The 24,211-nt window shown below is 37.5% G+C and overlaps 1 protein-coding gene across 2 annotated transcripts in view; it reads right to left on the bottom strand.

The window, feature by feature from the left end:
• LOC129723412 (neuroligin-4, X-linked-like) overlaps positions 1-24,211 on the bottom strand; it is a 591,759-nt gene that overhangs the window by 426,314 nt on the left and 141,234 nt on the right. The window contains exon 3 of one of the 2 annotated variants that reach the window (XM_055677612.1): positions 7,320-7,407. The exons of the other annotated variant lie outside the window; for it this stretch is intronic. The gene's annotated coding sequence lies outside the window, so the exon portion shown is untranslated. The remainder of the gene's footprint in view (positions 1-7,319; positions 7,408-24,211) is intronic. 2 annotated transcript variants of the gene reach the window in all.

Genomic DNA, 24,211 nt, shown 5'->3' with positions numbered 1-24,211 from the left:
AACGCATACGAAAGTTGACACAGGAAAAACCGTCCCTGATATCTAGAAGAAGTCGAGAAAGAAATAGTCCCGAATGTAACTTCAAGTGACTAAAAACACGTTAAGAAGAACAAAACAAAAATTCAAAAAACGTATTTGAAATTTAAAAAAATTAAAATGGAAGCAACTATAGTTTTTGAGCCCTTTCTAATGTAGTTTAATAAAAAAAAATTACTTGTAAAAACACTTGAGCCCAAAAACGAAAATAATAATGAAGATAAAATTTACATGTAATTAACAAATGGAAGTCGATTGTCATTTCCAAACTTTAATATATATTATTCACGCATAGGAACAAACCAAAAAAAAAAAAAAAAAATGGCTCAAAAGGCGGAGTAAAGAGCATGAAAATAAAATCATCTCGAACATATCCCTAACTTTTATAAGTCACAGCGGTCAGAAATAATATAAATTGAGCCAAAATGACTAAAAACGTAAAACTGCGGAAAGGTCCCAAACGAAATGATTTCCAAATTAAATAGAAAACTGTTCGAATGAGCAGAAAACGCCTCAGCTGAAAAATGTTTTCAAATTAGTATCCAATAACTTGAAAGAGCAACTATTAACCAGAAAAAATATCAAACTCAAGGAAAAACTTTATCATGTTTACTTTTAAATGCCTAAAACTTTAGTAAATGCAGCTTGAAACATCTGAAAACACTTCTTTCAAATAGGAAAGATGACTACTGAATTTAGTTCAAAATGATTAAAAAAATATCGTGTTCACGTGGACATTAGCATTGCCCCCTCCCCCCCCCCCCCCTACCGTGAACAAGCTTGGACATTTGTGTACCCCCTACCCCTCCTCTAAGTTATCCACGTGGAATGTGGACAGCCCCAAATTTACTCTGATTTGCTAAAGTTTCAAATATTGTGACAATTTTTGCAGATTTCGAAGCTTCAAGTTTAGAACATTCATCATTTCTTTCAGGTGTGAAAGTTAATCTTCAAATTGGCTGCCGAGGCGAAATTCGTTTTCTGACCGAATCGTCTGTTGACCATGAATATCTTTCACAGTGTTTGATTAAAAAAAATTACAAATTTAATTTTTTTGATGACAAAAACCGCTGGCATAATTTAGTTTAACCCCCAACAAAGTAATTTTAATGAAAAAAAAAACTGCCTGTAATTGCATATCAGTCTCAACTGAAAAATCATCGTGTTGAGAAAACAGCGTAAAGACATTTTTTTTGTTTCGGGTATTTCACCTGTTTGGGGTGGGTTATTCTTATGTTTTGACATATTATAATGAGATAAACCTTTATCATTACAGGTCGGACTCGATTATCCGGAATTTTGAAAAACATTTCGCTCCGGATAATCGAATCCTCCGGATAATTGAGCCATTTTTTATTTTTTTATTTTTAATATCTCTCAATTAAAACAGTAAGTTTTCTATTATAGTATGTTGTACAGAATACATGCGCCGACGAAATAAATTAAAAATTGTCTTTAGACTGTTTGTCGGCGTTTGTTATACATATGTACGGAATAATAAATTATGTTATATTAATTATCTCGAAGATGTTAAAACCAAAAAAAAAAATAAATCAAAACTACCATTAGAAAGACAGCTTTTGCTTCGAGAGATTAATGGAAATATTTTCCAGAAACAAATAGAATTGGATTTGATTTAGGTATTTATCTGTTTTGTTATCTTAAATACTAAGAAGAATAGAGTCGTTACATACACAGACCCTGTTCGATTTTGACAACACTCATGATTTTTTCTTCTAGTTCCTAAGTGACCTATAACGACCTAGATGCTCGATATGGCCACTAATGGGCTGATTTGCGGATACCAAATCGTTATTTATTTCGCTTGATGAGTTTTGGTTCAATAATCAGGAGTATCTGGAACACCACCGAAACAGGCCACCTTGTGGCTCTAACTACTGCATTGATCATGGCCATTATATTACAGAAATATGTTCCGACCATAAATTTGAAACCGGTTGACCAATAGTGGTTGGCCTCATCGGCAACTAAAAACCATAATACCTTGCTCTTGGAGGTTGCTGAGTAAGAATTGGTTAAAGGAACGACGAGACTAAAAACGAACTACCTGCAACTAGAATGGGGCAAACTCCCAATGACCCGGAAGACTAAAATACATTATAGAAATACAGAAGAAAAAAATACTCCGGATAATCGAGTTATTTTCTCCGGATAATCGAGCCCCGGATAATCGGGCCCCCGGATAATCGAGTCTCCGGATAATCGAGTCCGACCTGTCTTTATTGAAAATTTTTTTTCGTGAAAATAAAATAAAAAAATGAATAAATAAAAAGAATGTAACATCCTGAAAAAACAACACAGCAGAATTTCGAAATTCATGCTCGTGAATACAAGCAACTAGCGTCATCACGCACAGAATTTTCCCCCGGTCGCACATCGGCAATATGCAACACGCAACAGTTGCACTCTTGATATCTGCTTCCATCTGACACGAGAATAATTTATTTGTCTTCCTTCCAAGCCGCAAGTATAATATTGCAAGTCTTAAGTTGGGAGAAACACAGTTGGTGCTATCCATACGAACTAAGTACCTGGGTGTTATAGTTCACCATAAGCTCAACTGGAACGACCATCTAGAGTATGCAATCCCAAAAGCTACCAACGCTCTTTGGGCTTGAAGCAATACTTTTGGCAATAAATGGAGACTCAAGCCGAGGATGATTCATTCGATATACTCGGCAATAGTCAGATCCAGAGTAACTTATGCTTCGCTAGTCTGGTGGGCTAAAACTGCACAAATATCACCTCAGAAGATGCTAGATAAACTAAAACGTCTGGCATGCTTATCAAAAACAGGAGCATTGGCCAGTGCACCATCCAAAGCCTTAGAAGCTTTTTTATATCTTTTACCCTTACATCAATATGAACAACTTGAAGCCGAAAAACGTGCTCTTAGGCTCAAACGTGTTAAAACTTTTCAGGAAGGGGATCTAAAGGGATATCTACAAATCCTCAAAGATTTCCAAATGAACACCTTAGTAACCATGAATGAAGACATCCACGCTAGGACTAACTCCAATGTTTTTTTCAAAGTGACTAAATCCAATCGCAGTGAATGAGAAGAAGGTGGTCCCAAAGTTCGTCCTGGATCAGTCATATTTTTACAGATGGCTCTAAAATGGGCGAATCAACAGGCGCGGGGGTCACTGGACCAGGAATCAATATATCAATTCCAATAGGGCAGTTGCCCACAGTTTTTCAAGCTAAATTAGTAGCTATTCTAACATGCACGAGTATTTGCTTGGCTAGGAAATATAGGTATGTCAATATCTGCATTTTCTCAGATCAGCCTTCTCAGAGCAGCCCTCAATGCATTACAAGCATAGGTACACATGTCGGTCGAAGTTGATATGGGATTGTATTCACTCACTACGACAACTAACTGTACCCAACGTTGTTAATCTATACTGGGTGCCTGGTTACTGTAGTATAGAAGGAAATGAAAAAGCCGATCTCTTAGCAAGAATTGGTTCTTCAACTGCATTCGTCGGGCCGGAGCGATTCTGTGGGATATCTTCATCCTATTTGAAATCTGATCTGGCTGGAAATCAATCAATCAATTAAAGCAAGACAATCTAAACTATTCATTACACCATGTAATAGAATCTCACGGAAACTACTCAGTATGAATAAAGTTGATCTGAGTACGTTAACTAGGTAAGTAGTAGGAGTAGGTATCACTCTAAAAAATAGGTATACTAACAGATGACATATGTCGTTTCTGTAATTCTGAAGTAGAAACCTCGGAACACTCTCTGTGCCAATGCAGCGCATTAATTCAGCAAAGGCTGCGTATTCTTGGAAAAGGTATCATTACGCCTAACGAAATATGGTCTGCTGAACTAATGAAGGTAAGAAACTCCATCAGAGAAGTCGAGTGCATAAAAATTAACGCGTAGTACACCACAATGAATCTAACCAATGGTAGCAGTGGTCATTGGCACCTACAGGAAAAAACAGCAACACGACAAGATACGTGTTCTACTGCTGACAATTGCTAAAAGATTCGCCGAATTCGATCAGCAGTTTAAAAGTTTGCCGAGATAAATTAAGTGTGCATGGCAAATACAATTCTACACTCTACCATCCTTTTCATATTTTTGGAAGCGAGTTGTTGATTGGTTAAATGCAGCGAAACTAAACCAAAATAGATGATTTTCAACTCAACTTTTCATCAATTTACTATTGAAAAAATATGATAATTATTATATCACAAGTTTGAGGCAACCCTGAACACTTAACACCTTTCGATTAATTTTTGTAGCTTGATTTCTTAGAGACGTTACGATATGAATATTTTGAAGTATGATCCAAAGGTCATTTACATACAAAAATTAAAATAAGTGGACCCAAATGCAAACCCTCGGGCATCCCAGAGGTGACTGGAATGAGTTTTGAGAGTTTGAACTGCGACCTTCTTCTTTTTATTCAAAACTAGAACCGTTCTGCTGTTCTGCTTACTGGACACAAACTCCGCAGCCAATTGTTGAGTGTACAGGACGTTTGCGGGGCTAGCGCTACGATCCTACCGACAGTAACAGTTTCTTTCAAACTAGGGGAGTCTCTTCCAACCCAATATCGGCCGATAGGTCTCAGTTTTTCCTCAAGAAATGAGCTTCAAACTCTGATTACACATCACATATAATTGGTAAACTTACATCAATGACGCGGTGTAAACGAGGTTTCGAAAAGTCTCCTTCCTCTTGTAAAAAGTAAGTTTACTTTTAATAAAACTGACCAGAGGAACATTAATCCTCTCAAGGGAATTAACACAATCACAATAGATCGCAGAGATGAGCGCACACAGAGATGAAAAAAAACTCAAAGTAAAATTTTAATGTACTTTCTCCAAAAATCCCCAATTACAATTCCTTGGGAAAGGACCAATATCCCCCATGGTCAGTTTTATTATATGAAAGATCCCCTGAGGAAGGCCAAGATCAAAGGCCGAAACGTCGGACCTGCAACATAGTAATCGAGATGAGAGGCAAAACAGCACTTCTTGAGCACTGTATCAAACATCAACACCGGTTTGCATTAGACCAACCAAGGTAATAGACAGATTTTTCTCGGCATCTCAACTAATAACGCTTAAGTGTTTTCACAAATACCGCACTCATCGGACAGACGTGGAAAAAAAGATTTTAACATATACCGATTTCTTGACAAATAAATAAAGCGAACTCTTTAACCTTGCAGATACGAAGCTGACCAAATATCAGTTCTGTAGTTTCTTTGTACTTTTGCTGTCAAGGACAAATGTTACTAAACTTTCCAATTTATCAACTATCAATAGTCCACCGAATCGTAAATAATTATACTCTAATTATTATATTATTTTGACCATTATCGAGCTGTTAAATTTTATCAGTTTGCAGCACTCAGCAAGATCTTCATAAATTTTTTAATCGAAAATAAATCGTAAAACCGCCACGCGCTCCTCAATTTTTGAAAAACTCCTCCATCCCTATGTTTTAATGACTATGTGGTTTGGGAGCGACCCTAAACAGGAAAGTAATGGCTGACCCTTTTCCTTAGCTACGAAGAATTGAGACTTTGGATTATTGAAGTTTATCCAGATGGGAATTGGCTTCCGGTTCCATCTCGGCAGGCATACATCTTCTACCACTAATAATTTATGCAAACCATCTCGGAAGACTAACTTTCCGAAATGGTGCCTTCAGAGAAAAAGTTGGCGTGCGGCATAAATTTGTTAAATTTGGTTCGATAACTCATAAAACTCTGCGAGTTCCTATACCCGTTTAATATTTAATACTAAAACAGCAATTGGTAACGAAATCGTTAAACGAAGCCTAATGTCACCATAATTCAATGTGATGCATTAAAAGCACTTTTAGTTCTATTCGATGAAGCTTGTGACGCAGCAACAGGATAATAATAACATTAATAAACACAGCACCAGCAAGAATGTTTAGGTATTCTTCCTTTCCATCGCATAATCTGAATCTAAATCCCACAACGACATCGTAAAACTCAGCCTGAATTGCGCTAATGGGTTTGCGTACAAGTGAATGATGAATTAACTTGATTGCCTTTTTTGCTATTGTTGTTGACTCCGAATTTAGCTCATTTTTTATTTCATTTTTGCTCTTTTGATGGGGAAAGAAGAAAACTAATTGCGCTCGAAATCGACCAGCTTCGTGAATCCCCCAGTACTCGCGAAGTGTGTCAATATGAAAGCAATCACCAATCGGGCTGTGAATGGCTTTAATCAAAAAGCCAACAACTTTTTCCCCTCGCGAAATAAAAAACAAAAATACTTTCGCTAAATTAACAGTTGATTTTTATTTTAATTACAAATGTTTTTACGGCACGCCCTCCAAATGCTTGGTGTACCCAACGCGAGACAGAATTGCATGCAATTATGGGAAATCGGAAACTTTATAATTGGGACGCTGCAGTATTTTCCGCTACACCCGGGTCGGAATTGTTTGTTTGTTTATTTGTTTGGTTAATGCTGTGTCAAAACAAATGAGACAGCGTTTTAATTCAATTTACGGTAAGTGCTTGTCTGAAGCTAAGTGGATCTCCAACTACTTTGTGTTAATTCAACACGGTGTAAGAACCCCAAATAGTGGTGATTTGTGTTTTTGGGCTTTGGTGTCAAATTGTAACGTTACAGCGTAAGCAGAGATAATGTGCAAATCGTAAACACTGTTATTCCACAAATTCAAAAGATTCGCTCACTCAAACTTCTTCCAGTCTACCTTTTAAAACAAAATAAAATCTCCCATTTACGTTCCAACTCGTAGAACAATTGTAACGAATACTTGAGCTCCAAGTAATAACAACATTTTATATTACCGCGGTCTTCATCCACTACAAAAGGAGAAAAGTACAAAATTCTGCAACTTAATAAAGCTTCCGCAATTAGCAGCGAAACATTTTCCGCTCGCGAAACAAATGAAGATGATATTTTATCTGCGCTCTCACCGGACTTTTTTTTTGTATAGAATGGAACCGGCATCGGAAGACGCTGCTGCTGCGATTCTCCGGTTTCTTAGCGGTCCGGTGTCCAATAGGCAGGTGGAATAATTCTCATCTGTCATCACCGGTCTACGGGGCCTCGGAATTAATTAGCCGTAGTAATGCGAGTCAACGGTCACGGGCGGTGTCGGTACGGGATGACACTGGCAATTTGGCCTTCGCCACCAGGTCGCCACCAGGACAGAAAATGTAATCTATTTAAACCGCTATCTGAATAATGGTTGTGCTTCGCGTGTCTAAATAGTCTATCTCACCTGTTAGCTGCTGCCACGTGTGGTATTCTGTATTTTTGCCGGCAAGCTTTGTGCATGAAGCGCGAAATTAGGTCCTGATTTATACGGCCTGCAAAGAAAGAGGCGGAGAAATAATGGTTAATTGTTAATTAAGCCGCTCTCGAGCAAATGTTTTACAATTCGTAATGAGAATTATGCGGCCGGAAATTAAATTTTCAGCTACAAATTAGAGCTCGAATTTATGTCGCAGAGCATTGCACTAATCGATATGTTATGCGGTTGGGTTTTGCGGAAGCCACAAACGCTTAGTGGTTGACATCATTCAATATAAACGCCGCCTAGCTGAGCTATTCAATCCATATTTATTGGTAATTCCATTATCGGTATCTCCACCCCGTAGTTCGACCCCACCACATCAAGGGTCCTCTTGAATCGCGCTTACTTTCCGCAACTAAGTGAGAACTGTTAGTTGCACTCGTTTCTCTCTTCCACCAGCACCGACTGAGGCGTAACAATATAACGCCTCATATCGCGTCTTACTGCCGACAAGGATCATTTTACGGCTTTGTTTGGCAAGTGCGTCAGCTCAGCTTAGGGCACTTTGGCTGGGTTTCCTTCCGCTTCGCAAGAGCCTCAATAGAATCGAATGGATGTCCTATAGACAGCACATAGATAGACATAAAAAATACACATAGCTGGAGCTCTGCTTCCCACGCAGCAACGATTCTACTTTGCTACTGTTTGCAATCGGAGATAAAGTTCAAAATTTTGTTGCTATAAAAATAAAATCAAAAACTCAGCAGTAGCGATCAATTATTCAGCGATTCAACAAAATCCGCTGTCGTTTGCAGTGATGGCATATTTGCTTTCCTAGCAGGAGTCGTTGCCATTCCATGTCTGTTGACACGTTATATAGGATATTATCTTACGTCACGACTTCTGGCTGTTGTTCTGTGCCCTGGCTTGGATAGCACAGTGGTCAACGGAATGGAAAATATTATATTGAACCATTCCATTCGAAAGAAAATAACAAAACTTCTATGAGCACCGTATTAGTGTTTTTCTTCATAGCTAGCAATGCGAAAAATTTTATCTGTACATACACATTCACGGGAGCGAAAATTTTACTCAGGCTGGATGCTTTCTTCAACTGAATCAAAGACGCGTCCAAACTGTGTGTGAAGTGGAAAAAATTCAGATGTGATCGAAGGTCGCTATCTTTCTTATAGATTTAATTAAAGCAAACAAATTTCAAACGCAATTCTAGTCTTCAATGCTATCTTAATGACGAGTTTGTTGACGATTGAAGAGTTGATGAAAAACTGTTGCACTATGCGCGCATCGTTCGTCTTTCCGCCTGAAAAAAAAAACGCGCAGCGCAACCCAACCATTTTTTACTTTCTTCCATAATACCGTATGCACGGCCCCACCCACTTGTCTTTCTAGTCCTCTCCGCAGATATTTACGACAATCGTACGGATTTATTACATCACATTATTATCTTTTCGTTTAATTAATTTCGCGCGGTACGGGTGTATATTTTGAAATCGGTTCCAGTTCAAAATTATTCTTCGTGTTTCTCGTGGTTCTAAGCCAGTTCTAAGACTGCCAGCGCCACGGCCAGTTGGTACAGGAGTACCTATCGATCTGGCGGCTGATATGTACCCTGCTGTGGAAGTGTTGGAATTGGCGGGGAACGCTGCTAGAGGTAATAGAACGAGAATAATCCTGCAAGTTACAATTCGCAGTGACGAGAATCTGAACGAGCTTCTATCCGGCGTCACTAATTGCCATGGAAAATATTTTTCCGAATAACCAAGCTTTTCTGGCTTCGAAGAATACAGGAAAATAGCTGAATAGGTTGTTTATAAAACACGACCGAAGAGTTAACGTAGAATACGACAGCCTGTCGTAACTCAATGTATTTCTCGCAATGGGTTTAGGAATACACTCAATGGGGTTAATCAATTTAATGGTCTCTCTGCTAGAGTTGACGTTTAGGGGTAAGCGGGGTAAGACCGCGTCCTTAAGCAATTCTGTTTATAGAAAAAAAAGTTGCGGCTGCAATTTCATTTTTTCTAGCTAAAAGGTTCTCCTATTCAATACCCGCATTTAAAAAATAAGAACTGAAATATTTTTGTTTATTTTCCAGCTTTTTTCTCAATTTTAAAAAGTCATTGAAAATGTGCAGTCCTTTTTCATGCGGGGTAAGACCGCCCACCATTTTTTGAGGATAACAAATATTTTCAGGGCCAAAACGGTTGATTTTATCGGTAAAGTGTCTTTGGCAAAGTTGTAGATGGTATTTTTTTCTTTTTAATAAAATATACACTGTAAAAAATCTAAAAAAATTTTTTTTTCAAAGTTTTATCTCTTTTGGTTTTTGATTATCCAAGTTCAAATCAATGTTTAGGTAACTTTTTGTGGTTTTCAAAATAAATAGATTTTTCAGAGTGTATAAATGTATAATATTATTGAAATTTATAATATACCTGTCTTTAAGCTAAAAACAAAAACTCATTAAACCTGTCTGTATGATTTTTTGAACACTTATTATGTATAGCTTAATAATAATTATTATTAATTTTTTATTCATATTTTCATTTTTTTTATTTTTTTATTTTTTTTTTAAGAACGAAATTACCAGCGACATATACATTAAACAAAACGCCAAAATAAAAATTCTTTACAAAATTTAAGCTATTAATATTTCTATTACTCCATGATCCAACAACCATCAAATTTTAGCTTACCTTTTGCAGATTTTGCAGGCAAAAACATAGTTTTTTTTTAATAAATTTTGAAAAAAATTGATTCTATTTTTTTTTTATTTAAATTCTTTCACAGTGTATACTTTTTTCGGAAGTAAAAGCTACTATTTTCAACTCTGCCGAAGACGTCATACCGATCAAACAAACCATCCTGGCTCTAAAATTATTTTTGTTCATTAATGCCATTTTCACACAAGTTCACTTTTTTCAAAAATTAGTTTTAAAGAAATTTTTCAATTCTTATATAACTTGGTAGTATAACTACGGTGGGCGGTCTTACCCTGTTTACCCCTACCTGTACAGTCGTTACCGAGACAATGATCAACAGCAGCAGCTATGCGGTTTCACTTGCTGCCGTATCCAGATAATTTTACTACTGATTGCTGCAAATAGTAGGCTTAGTTGAAGTCAAAAGAGGTTGATAATGTTTGTCAATGCCATTTGACAACTGAATATTGTTTTTTCAACATGGCGAATTTTTAATTTGGTTCTCAATGATTTAATGTGATAATTAAAATCAACATGAGGTGATTTATTTGCAACTATATAAGATAATTTTAATCGCTATACTGCTAGCCACACACGCTATGTAGCTAGCCATGCACGCTGTACATATGCTCAGACACGCTACATAGACATGCACACGCAAGACACAAATGCTATAGACATGAACAGACAAGCTATAACCATGCACACGCAATCCACGCACGCTATATAGCAAGCCACACACGCTAGCGACGCACGCCAGCGACACACGCTATATATATTCACACACGTTATATATGTACACACACCCTATATACACGCTGGATAACGGTGGATTCTCAAACCACCTCGCGGTGCGAGTCTCTTTCAGTTTCTGGCTGTATTCACCCAACGATATCTGAATTGGATTACCGCTGGTGGGGTCCAACTCCGATCGAAGGGGAGCCGAACTGAAAAAGGTAAGAACTGCAGCTAACCACTACCACCGCCGCTGCTGCTCCACGCCACCTTTGCCCACTGCCATCGCTGCTACTGTCCGCTGCTGCTGCCCGCTGCTGCTGCCCGCTGCTAGTAAACTGAGCATGCTTGATTTGATTGATTGATTTCATTTGGAGGGACTTTAACCCCAAACGGTCATTCGTCCCTTGAGCTTGCTTGAGGAGAAGCAGTCTTTTATGTAGCCCAACGAGTGCATTCCCGGCTAACTAGGAAATCCATTCTGTCGTTCTTTTTAGGGAAAGGCAGCAAGCGACCAATCAAAAGTAGACATTTACGTTTCGAAGAGGTTCAAAAGTTCGTACAATCAGATTACAATTTTCTGCATTTGGACGGGTGTTTAGATGATTTTCCAATCGATTGCTGCAAAAATGACGAAAATCGGTTGGAAACTGACTGAGTTTAAAACGTTTGAAATTTGACAATTTTCGTGACGCTCTCGATGTTTTCGATTTTCGAAATTGGATCCCTGTATTAAATTTGGACCCCTGTATATATTGCCGTAAAACGTATTCTACGTCAAAAAGTCATAATTCGATTAATTTACAGCTTTGTGGAAATTTAACCCAACCGTTTTTTAGGAACGAACACTTGCTTTCAATTGAAGCAGTTAATGAGTTTTTCACATCTAAGTACTAAACAGTACACGTGAGATTACTGACATTAGTAAAAATCAACGCAATTCTTGAATTATCCACTCTTAAAAAAGTCAATGAAAGCATCATAAATACCTGCTTAAAGTAAAGCAAAGCCTTGGTGCTACATTCCGATTCGGAACTTGATCTTCTGTTTATTAATATACAGACTTCGCAGCCGACTATTTAGTGTACAGGACAATTACGGGGCTAGCGCTACAATCCTACTGACACTAACAGTCTCTCCCGAGCCGAGACTCGAACCTTGTTAGGCTAGCATCGTACCTCGAGATCATCTGGGAGATTATACCTGCTTATGAGGCACAATAATAATAAAAGCAGCCTGCGATAAATTTTAGTTTATGAAATATTTTTTTTTTGCAACATTTTTCCTAGTGAAGTGATCAAAATTCATGGCCAACATTATTATAATTCAACCAATCGCGTGCTCGCAATGATGCAATCCAAGCAAAAACGACGCGACGGACATCGATAAAATATTATATAAGCGAACTCTGAGTAGGGATGGGCGAACGGCTCACAAGCCCTTCAAATGTACCGGCTCTTACAGAAGAGCGAAAGCTCGAACGGCTCACGAAAAAAACACGGTTCTTTGAGCGCACCAGTACTGATGGTTCGCGCGAACCCGAAGTTTACTGAGACAATACGAACTGTCAACGCTCTTGAATCATTGTGAACCATGAGCCTCTCATATTAGTCGGTTCGGTACGTTGAATGAGCGGTTCAGAACCGCTATTGCAAAAGGGTCGTTTTGCTCTCAGTGCACAATGGTCCAGAAACCAAATTTAGGGGGAAATTTTGATCTAGAGCTCTATAGCAACATTTTAGAGAAAAACTTTCTTCTACAAAGTTGTTACATATGATAAAGCGCTCAAGGAAAAAATATCAAAAATTAGGGTGACCAACATTTTCGATGCAATCAAGTATCTAACTTTTTTGTCTTTGTAGATAGAAGAAAAATTTGTTCTACGATGTTATAGCTCAATTAATTTCAAGTAACTTTGTAAAACAAGTTTTTCTCCATCTTTGAAAACAACCGATTTATATTGAAAATACCTATTTTAAGCTCTAACTTTTTTATTTCAAGTTTCATCTCAAAACTGTCTTTGAACGTCGTTTAGAGCTTTTTAAGAGAAACAATTTGCAATGCTGACATCGTTAAAATCTCAATTTTACTCAAAGTTATTAATATTTTTCATCAAAAAATATGGGTTTTTCATTTGTATGTCATTAATTCTGGGGCAAACATAAAAATATCTCTTGGTGTCATTTTGAAGGGCATACTTGACTCTATAAATGGAGGAACTTTTAGAAATATTTTATTTTTTAAATTTGAGTAAATTCAATTTGAAAACAAGACGAAAATTTCAATAGTTTTATACATTATGCATATAAAAGCACCCAGATTTATTTTTTGGTATTTTTTCTTATAACTAGACGTAATTACCTTTAATTTGACCCAAAAAGATCGAAAATCGGTCAACTGTTTTTTTTTTTTTAAATTAAATACATCGGACACTGTCGTTTTTTATGGTCACCCAATTTCGAAGTTGGTCACGCAAAATGCTTCAATTGTGCTCAAAATCGCAGGGATGCATCTATGTTGAAAATAATCAAACCCGTATTGTTTCGTTGGGTTGTTAAGGGGACCAGCTCCGAAATAGGGTGACCATAAAAACGGCTATATTCGATGTATTTTATTTAAAAAAATTCATAACTTTTGAACCAGTTGATCGATTTTCGATCTTTTTGGGTCAAATTTAAGGTAATTACGTCTAGTTATAAGAAAAAATACAAAAAAATAAATCTGGGTGCTTTTATATGCAAAATGTATAAAATTATTGAAATTTTCGTCTTGTTTTTAAATTGAATTTACTCAAATTCAAAAAATAACATATTTCTAAAAGCTCCTCCATTTATAGAGTCAAGTATGCCTTTCAAAATGAGACCAAGAGGTATTTTTTATGTTTGCCCCAAAATGAATGACATACAAATGAAAAACGCATATTTTTTGATGAAAAATATTAATAACTTTGAGTAAAATTGAGATATTAACGATGTCAGCGTTGCAAATTGTTTCTCTTAAAAAGCTCTAAACGACGTTCAAAGACAGTTTTGAGATGAAACTTGAAATAAAAAAGTTAGAGCTTAAAATAGGTATTTTCAATATAAATCGGTTGTTTTCAAAGATAGAGAAAAACTTGTTTTACAAAGTTACTTAAAATTAATGAAGCTAAAACATTGTAGAGTAAACTTTTCTTTTATCTACAAAGATAAAAAAGTTAGATACTTGATTGCATCGAAAATGTTGGTCACCCTAATTATTGATATTTTTTCCATGAGCGCTTTATCATATGTAAAAACTTTGTAGAAGAAAGTTTTTCTCTAAAATGTTGCTATAGAAGTCTAGACCCAAATTTCCCTCTGAATTTAGTTTCTGGACCATTGTGCAGTGGGAAAGGAGCCTCGTAGACGACAGATTGGAAGAGAATACGACTCGTTACTTTGTCATTTTCTATCCGTAATGTTATGGAAAGTGATGTCGTTAACTAGTTCCAATAATTATTTTTGGGCGTCAAAAAGCGCCTTTGCACGGTGGTCAGAAAAATTAATTTGATGAATTTCATTCATTTGTGCTTGAACTGTTGATGCAAACCAAAAACAGTGTTCGGAGTGATTGTTCGGAAATATTGATAAGAGTTTTTTTTTAAATACTGATAAGATTTATCATGGCCTACTATCATAAAAATCTCCAAATTAACTTATTATACAGCAAAGACACACGGAAAATTTTTTTGGAAAAATTGTAAAACTTTAAAAATATGAAACTTTTTAAAATTAAAGCAAATGAAACCCACCTGCTGTTATCGTTATACTGTGCTGACACGATCGTCTATACTAAAACAGCTTCTTATTTCTTCTAGATATGTTATTCCGAAGACATTTTCAAAAAAATGCTGATTCGCTCCCGAAGTACTTTTATGTTTCCTTTTGTGAAGCTCTGTTGCCAATACGTTCTCAATGTGAGTACCCAAAACACACAGCAATAAAAAGAGTATTCTTAGAAGACTGTACAAATCAGGCAGTACTTTTGGTATGCCTGACCAGCCCGTCAGTAGAGTTGATCGGCTGCTATTTATTATTAGCGTTTCAAAAATTTTTAGTTAATCTTCGATTTATGTTAGCAAGCTTTTTACGAAAGCCGGCAAATGCATCTATTGAAATATAATGTTAATTTTCTAATATGTTTGAATGAAAATAGAAGGTTCATCCTAACTTATGTAAATTACGTTCAATGGTCGTGTAAAGCATGAACTTTTAAGCATATTACCACTATTTTAAAACCAACCGATTATGTACGGCTCATCGTTCAATAACTGAAAACTTTGGCTTAAGAAAATAATTTAGGAAAATTACGCCTCCGCCTAAGTCTCCTCCTCCATTGTTATGTCCTAAAAATAATTTATCTAATTTCATCCTAAACCAAAACCATACGCATGACTGTAGGCTGTACTGCCGCTATTCGCATAATAGTCCTATGTAAAAGTTGCGAGTCCTAAGTAAATTTTGCGAAAATGGGTCCATTTTGGCATGTTTTTCAAGAATAGCCATTAAAAAAGTGAGGTTTGATTCCCACAACCTCGATTTTAATGGCTACTCTTGTAGAGCATGCCAAAATGTACCCATTTCCGCAAAAAAACAAGAAAACATAGGACTTTTACATAGGACTGTTATGCGAATAGCGGCAGTGTAGTCATTACTAATAAAACGAGCCCGATAAGATAGAGTTCGCACACACATTCATTTCTAAAGCATATTATAGGCTATCCTAGATGAAAAAAGCAATTTATTTTTTGCAGAATAATATTTCTTCACGCTACAAAACTACATGACCAAATGGCCATTTTCCCTAGCAATCCAATCCACCGACCTCAGTATGTCCTACATGGCTACGCCATGGTTAGATTGCAATCTCTAAACAATTATTTTACCATTCGCCGCTTAAATTTATAGCTCAATATGCAAGCCTGATTGCATCACCCATCTTCTTCTTCTGAGGGTTCAACCAGCGAACATGCTGTCATCGGAGAACGAACAGCAACAACAAGCCACCCTGGAATGCCACAGCTTCCCGCCACACGCGCGTCACTATTTTCTACACCTGCATACCTAAAACATGAAAATTTAAAACAAAAGGAAACCTTCCGTAGTCGAGATCTCACTTTTAGCATAATAAATCATGGCCATCGTCCGGGCTTCTGCGGACGTGTTGTGAAAGTTATGACCAATTCCATTGCGGTAGCCCGCCGCTAAGCGGTGCCACGTTGCGGACAATGGATCACGCTTTGGAGAATCATCCTTTGCAGTGATTCCTGTGTCAGCCGGCCTCGGAAGCCTGGCAGGACGGGGTTTGTCGTTAGCTCACGTCCTTGGGAAAGTCACAGTCCGCTCAAGCTGAGACTATTTCTCCATCCATCCATCCATCCATCCGCCCATCCATTAGCTTTAGAAAAGGTGGGCTGACGTCGCATTCGTTCCAACGAGAAACAGTCCCACGTTCGGTGGTGACCTTATTGCGCAATGCTAGTAGGTGCGACGTATTCACTTCACTTACTTTTGCTGCCACATTTGTCGATGAAAGTCACGACTGACCGGCGGAGAGTTGTTGTTTGTTGTTTCCCGTTGTAGGCGGAAAAGTCACCCGGCGGGAAGCTCTACAACGTGAGGCTGTCAGGAAAGCTTGCCGTACGGCTTAGAAGCTTCGGAAGAAAACAATTGCCAGTATCAATGCAGTCACAGATGGATCCGTTGCGGGCAGTTGGCTTATTATGAGGGGCAACCGGCAGGCGAAAGTTGTAACCGGATTGTACGCAGGTAATCCGTTGTTAAGCTTTCGGAGAAAACGTCGTCAGAAGTTGTACGGTTCTTCCTGGAAGGTAATGCTTGTTTGGCAATTTCATGAATAAATATATTTTGCTGCCATGTTAATTTTAATGAAGCCGATTGACAGTCAATGTTGCAAGGATTGTAAGGATAGCTTAAAGCTGATACTAATACAAAGTACACAACATATTCGAGCAGCCAAAACACCACGATGCTCATTTCGCGAACATGCGCAAAAATTATTTCCAATGTTATATATGTATGTATCCCAAACATACTTGTGTGAAAATTATTCTGCAAACAGAACCAGCATCCGAAACGCTCTTTTTACGAGTTACGTCACTTTTTCGCACATCAGCCTTCGATTCGAGCGCCCTCACATTCAACGAAACGAACGAATCGCAGCGCACTGGGAGAAAACTTTCCGCTCGAATTGGGTTAATGAAAGTAAAGCATTGGGTTTAACCCTCAACTCGGAGATCATTTAGCATTCACACGAATGCAGTAAAGTTCGTCTTTGCCAAGGAATGGCGCAACAGTGCGTGCCCTACTGGCTACGTGCTCGAATGTTGGGTAGAAATTTATTGGGCGACTCGGAAGACATTGCCATTCATCGTCTAATGTTTTTTTTTTTTTGTTTTTCAAGTAGATTTCCTGGTTGTAGTTGATTTCGAGTCAAATTTGGTAACCAATAAGTCATGGGTAAACGTAAAACCGACGAACGGGTAAAAAGCTATACCTAATCTTTCATTTTTTTGTAGCTTGGCAGCTTTTTAAATTCCTTTGAATGTCGAAACTTTTCGAACACTGCAAACCGCAGCACAATGTTCTTCCAATTGATGTTTGAACCATAACCATCAGAACGACAAAGAACAGTTGGCAACTAATACATTCGAACGGAGCGGAAAACACATCACTTAATGGATTTAAAACAAAAAGTGTAACTAAGAGCGTTCATCATCTAACGATGCAACAGAAGCAGTTCGTTGTTTGTGACGGATTCCTTGAATAGAGGATTCCTGATTCAGCATTACTTGCTAGAAAACAGATCGTTTTTGGTGGAAGCGGCGGGTAATAATCTTTTCCGCAGCTGGTCATTAGAAGCGCTTTCCTGGTGTATCGGTTTCTTTACTCGTCACACCGCACACTTCCCAGGCAGCATCCTTTATTTACTTACTGTCGGCTGGTGGAGTAAACACGGAACCGATTCTATCCATTTCTCGGTACACCACCATGAAGGAAGATCACTTTCTTTGTTGCGTGAAGAGTTCAAATCGTTTTGCTGAGTCCGTTCTTTTTACGATACGACATGACCAACAAGACGTGCCACATACAATATAATTACCATGAAAAATAGCATCTGGTCTTCTCACAAAGAAGCTGTCTAGAAAAATTTCTGCTTCGAATAAAAAAAGGAGGCCAATCAAAATTATATTTTTAACCCCGCTAGATAACCATAACCGCAACTACAGAAACAAAAATAAGGTCAAACCTTGAGCACCTGAACATAAAAAGTGTCACTGGTAGTGGTTTCGTTTCGGCAACGTGTAAATGTTTATCTTCCGTCTGCGACCCGGTTTTTCAGCTGCCAAAAAGTACCAAAGCCTCTTCCATTGGGTTAACAGCTCCTAAGTTTTACAGAAAGAGATGGGGAATAGCCCCCCTGGGAGAAAATAGTGCAAAAAAAACTTTTCTGGTTCTCTTCATATCATCCTAATTTCGCCAATGGATGAATCACAGTCGTATACACAGAGAGAGGTCGAATGAACTACGTGCCACATCGCATTCTAGCACGGCACGGCAATCGGCAAATCTGCTGGGACCTGTGCTATTATGCCTAATGGAAGCCGTTTAAAACCTGACCTCCGGTTGATTGATGCAAGGTGAAACATTACGACGACAAACCGGCGATTCGGTTTGCCCTAGTCGGTGGGTTTACCCGTGGGGTAAGTTCTCAAATAACGCTGGTACGTGACTGTTTTGTATTGCCAGAGCATACAGGAATGTCTGTGTAACGGTAGGAAACTTCGTGAGATCGCGGATGAAAAGGTGGGAATGCATGAACCATTCGAATCTGTCATTATGAACGCGAATCTCTAAATTTTTCATTTTGCAAATGCTTCCTGGCGTAGGAGTTCCGTAGGCTTCTTGAAAATTCGTTTATATTCATGTATTTTACCTATTCTTTCCATAGTGTATTAATTAGTTTATAAATGCCTATCGGATGGTTTCGCAGTCAATCATTTCAGATTTGTTTGGAACTAGATTTCTTTTATGCGTGTTTGCCTTGATTCGGGACCAGTTTGTTTACTTTGTTTGGATTTTTGGAATGATTTTACAGTGCTTTAGATTCCGATTGGTATTCACAGCTTTTTTATTTTTTTGAATTTTTCAGTGCCTATTAATAGAAAACTCTATGTTGCTCGTAATATATAAAAGATAGAAACATGATAACTTCGGTAAAGTTTCTTGTTTTAATATAATCTAAAACTTTGTCGAAGACACCGTGCGTCTATCTTATTCTGATTAAAAAGTAAATTTTTTATCTCACTCATAGGTGGTTTGATCACCCATCTTTCTACATTTAAAAATGCATTTTTGAATATCCTGAAACTCCTCCGAACATACCCTATGGCTATAATCATCATTTGAAACATTATTTAGGAAATTATACGCACAAACGGCAAAATAAAAACTGTGCAATGGAGATATTGAGCTTTAGTGGCATTTTTGACAAAATGCATAGTTTTCCATCACATGTAAAAACGCCAATATCTCAGCCCTCCGATAAAATATCAAGGATCTTTTTTCATGTAAATTTTTGTCTTGAATCTCGCTTTGCAGTAAAAGTTTCAGTTGTTGATCAAAATTTTTTTTTATTTGTGTTTTGAAGGGTTTTGTCTGAAAATTATGAGAAAAATTCATTTTTTTGTGATGTTCAATCGGCTCTGTGAGTCAAATAATTGAATGGGATGCTGGATCAAACCATGCAAAATATTCAAAAACAACCCGACAAAAATAAAAAAAATATATGGAAAAATTAAGGAATCGAACAGAATTGAAAAAAGTGCACTCTGGGTTTGTAGCTGAAAAAAGTTATTTTTTCATAAATCACGTTTGGGCAACCTGAAAACAATTTTTTCGAAAGTCGAAATGTTCTTCAAAAATGCTATAAATAACATTATCTTTCAATTTAGGACTGAGCACCTTGACTTTTTCAACATCGATTTTTTTTTGGGACAGCCTATTAGTTGGCTGCCTCGACACGTTCCCAGTCAGATGTAATGTGCTTCATGCAACCATTCATCATCCTATGATTATCAGGTTGAATTTCACTAGGTTGTAAACAACCCTTGTTCAGAAATTTTATACTGTTCATGTACAATGCACCACAGCCGCATAGTAGATGCTCCAATGTTTCGCTTTCCATGCTGTAAAAGTGACAAGTAGCATTCTGAACCCGAGCAATGTTCTTTAAATGGGCACGGAGAGCTCTTTTATTGAACTTTTAAAGATTTTCAGTAACATTTGCACTTGGAGTTAGAACCCTTTTCAAACTGATGACATCTCCCGACAGCCATCTAATTGGCTAAAGTCACTATATGAAGACTATCGTAATATAGTGACTTTAGGCTTAAACAGGAAAGTTGTCATAATTTTTTTCGCTCACTGTTTTAAGCAAACTGGTTCATAAAGTAAAAGGTGTTTGGTTGATCGACAGCATAAGCATGATTCTGTGCTGTGTGCTGTGTGGACACACAGTATTTTCGTATTTTTACTTTGACTCAGGTGTACTTTTTAAAAAACTGTCACCACTTGCTACAGTTTTTTCCCCTAGGGCTGGCAACACTCTTTCAGAATTTAACGAAACATTGACTTTTAGAAAATTGTGTAAGTTGTCATTCAAAAATTTTGTAAAACAATAAATTTGGGATCCTACGCCACTGAAATTGATTTTAAAAACAAGAAGTGAATAAAAAAAGGCCATCTCCTATCTTTATGAAGCCGCCCAAAGGTGTTTTGAATATTTTAAAATGGGCACTCTACAGGAAAAAAAGTTTTCTAACAAAAAAAAATCCAATCAAATACCAAAGAGTCTATATAACTAGAAAAAATTTTTTCTGATCAAAATAAATTATAACTTGCACTGGTTTTTTGTTTACAAAAAAAAGAGTTGATTGTGTATTATTTCAGAACAAAAATTCACTCGATTCTTTTAAATCAGAGAGCCACGAGCGGGTTCTCTCTTTATCTCTGAGTTCCTAAGTAATTCGTGCACGTGGGCTATGTGTGATTTAAAACGGTTTTGTTTTGTCAAATTGACGTGCAACTACTGCTACTCTAGCTAAACTTAAGTAAACACAGTAAAAGGCTGCCTGATCAGAAAGAAAAAAAAATGTAACAGAGGCTGTTAGTTTGTTACGGGAAAAACCTTACAGGCTGTTTTCAATTTGATCCCGTTAAGTGTCAAATAACAGAAATTATAACAGAAATGATTTTACTAGTATCAAACACATATCAAAATCTGTTACTAATGTATCAGCTTTCTAACAAAATAAGATAGTATATAGAACAATATAATAATAAACATTGTTAGAAACTACAGGTTTTGATAAAAACGAAAAATTAGTTAGAGTTGTTTCAGAACTACTTCATTTCAGGTTTTGTTATTATAACACATTCAGATTTAATTTTGTTAACAAAATTATATGGAAAAATACAAAATTGTATCAAAATATGTTATTTGTATCTCGCGTTGATAGAATTCTGTAGATTTTTAGTTATGCTCTTCTGATCGGGTGTGTACTGGTTAATATCAAGCGGGCTTCATTCCAGGTTCTTTTTTTGTCTTATTTTATTTGTGTAGGATTGGCAAGCGCGGGGAAGACTGATGGGTGTCGTTACATCCGCCCCATTTCAACATAATGTAAGTCTTCTCGAAAAAAAAATACCTAGGCCTGTCATGTTGGCCATTTGGTTTGCGTCGTATTCTTATTATTGTAATTCACTTATTTACAATGCCGACGTGCTACGTGTGCGAAAAGGTGAAATTCTGGTTGCCTTCTGCTAATACTTTCGTCTTGTTACTGCACTCCTTTCATTGGCTGTTGCTGGGCAGCCGAATTCATACAAAAAATTACAGCTGAAGTAAGACGGGAGGGGCGTCCCTGGCCGTTGGAAGATTCCATCAATTCAGCAGCAGCCAGAGAAGCGAGTTGAGTGGCTGACGAAAGGTGGTAACCGGAATCCCACCGCTGACACCAGGATGTAAGACAATTTTATTTTACATTATTGCGACTATGTCAGTTAGAGTTAAATAAATAAAATAATAATAAAACAATAAACGTGATTTCATAGGAACTTGTGATAATAGTGTAAAAGAACTTACGATAAAAGGGTGAAAAAAGCTCTCGTTTTCTGAACTCCTCAAAGTCACTCGCGCACCCCTGAGTGCCTCGCATAACCTATTTCTTGGGTGTTTTATGTTTCATAAAAAGCTTCTCAAAAACGGATGCATTAAAACAGTGAGTCGCCAAGCGCTTTATGATCTGAAATTGCTATTAGGATCTTTTTTGGATCAAATAAATTTAATTATTTCTTTAAAAGTTGACATTGAAAAAATTCTTCAAAACTTATTTTTAAAATTTTAAATCGAAAATTGTTATATATTTCTCCATCTTGAACTTCCCGCCATAAGTTTCGAAATGATGTCAAGTTTAAATAAAAAATAATTTAACTCTTGTTTTTGTATTTATGTAAGAATAATTGTTTATTTTTTATTCATCTGAACTTCAATTCAAAATTACTTGAAAACGGAGGCTTAAGAAATTATCATGGGCATTTTGATTTAAAATATCTATCTGATTTGTTATTAAGCGATCTGGAGTCTGAAATATTCCTCCACCCGGAGAAAATATGGTCGTTAAAATTCTTGCGTATTTTTAGATCATTAGGTATGAAGACGGTTAAGACTTCTTTATATCTGTATTACTTATGATTAGCATTCATAATACCAAAATAATTATTTCACGGTTCGAATAAATGTTTTTAGTATAATTCCTAAGTTTTGTAGATATTTCAAGGACACCCCGAAACATGCGATAGGGATCTTAGTTACCAGTAACCAGAGAACGGTACAGGGTAGCAAGGATGAAAGAGAAACGAATCCACCGCAAGAAGAAAAGGCAGCACGAAGAAAGTGATTGCTGAAGCGCAAGAAAGAATGGATCAGAATGATATGCGGAGGATTAATGCAACTGTCAACGGTACAAGACTGCAGCAGTGCCACCATGTACAATGACCGAGAATGGAATTTGCTAACAGACAAATCAATGGTGGCAGCTAGGTGGAAGGAGCACTTCGAAGATTTGTTGAACGGTGATGATGAAGACGTATTGAGGAGCAGGATAAAGTAGATGACAACGGTAAAGTTGTGGAACCACCAACACTGGATGAGGTTAAGGAGGCTTTGAGCGAGCTGAAGAATAGTAAAGCTGCTGGTAAGAACAAGATCTCGGTCGAATTTTTCAAACACGGAGGTGAGTCTACAAGAAAGGGCACAGACTAGAGTTCGAATATCAGGGTGGTTTTCATGAGGGCCGATCAACGACCGGACCCTGCGGACGATCCTAGATAAACTCCGGGGGTATAACCTGCAGACTCATTACCTGTTCATTGGTTTCAAGGCAGCGTACGGTTCAGTTAAAAGGAATGAGTTGTGGCAGTTTTCCGGCGAAACAGATTGGCTGATACTTGCAACGCTGGATGACTCGAAATCAAGTGTTAGAATTGCAGATGAAGTGTCAACCCCGTTGGTATTGGGGCTAAGGTAGTGATTGATGGGGAAGTGTTTGAAGTTGTTGCAAAATTTGTTTATCTTGGAACACTTGTCGCAAGCGACAACGATGTTTCCCGTGAAGTGAAAAGCGGGTTGCAGCAGCGAATAGGGCCTTTTGCGAACTGAGTAACCAGCTCAGGTTCCGCAATTTGCAAACGTCGAAGAAATTCGCTTTGTATAAAACGCTGATCCTTCCGGTGGCCCTCTACGGATACGAAGCGTGGACGTTGAATGATGTGAACAGGAAAGCTTTCAGAATTTTCAAGCGAAAAGTACTGCGTGCAATTCTCGGTGGAAAATTGTAAAATGGTGTGTGGCGCAGACGCATGAATCACGAGTTGTAGCAAGTGTATAAAGAAGGGAACATTATAAACCGTATTAAAAACGGTAGACTTCAGTAGGCTAGTCACTTAGTACGAATGTCGGAAAAAAAGAATACGCTGGCTGTGTGCAGTGGAAAAGGACCTGGGAGCCCTGAACGTTCGGAGGAACTGGGAGAGTATCGCCCAAGAATGACGAAGATGGTGTTCTACGATACGCCTGGTATTGACATGAGGACACGCGGTAGCCATCAAAATAGAGGTCTTAGTTTTTCATCTAGTCTCAAGGTACGATGTTGGTTTGATGAGCCAATCGTCGTATGTTCGAGTCCCGGCTCGAAAGAGGCTGCTAGTATCACTTTTTTTTTGTTTGCCCTGTAGGTATAACTGTTTATATACAACTGCTGTAATTTGCACTGACTAGCCTCGACAATATTTTAACTCTAATAGACTTTGCTGGCGT

Source organism: Wyeomyia smithii, chromosome 2 (assembly GCF_029784165.1).
Source record: "Wyeomyia smithii strain HCP4-BCI-WySm-NY-G18 chromosome 2, ASM2978416v1, whole genome shotgun sequence".
Classification (NCBI taxonomy): Eukaryota; Metazoa; Arthropoda; class Insecta; order Diptera; family Culicidae; genus Wyeomyia; species Wyeomyia smithii.
Note: the sequence above shows the minus strand (reverse complement) of the source record. Positions and strands in the feature narration are given on the sequence as shown.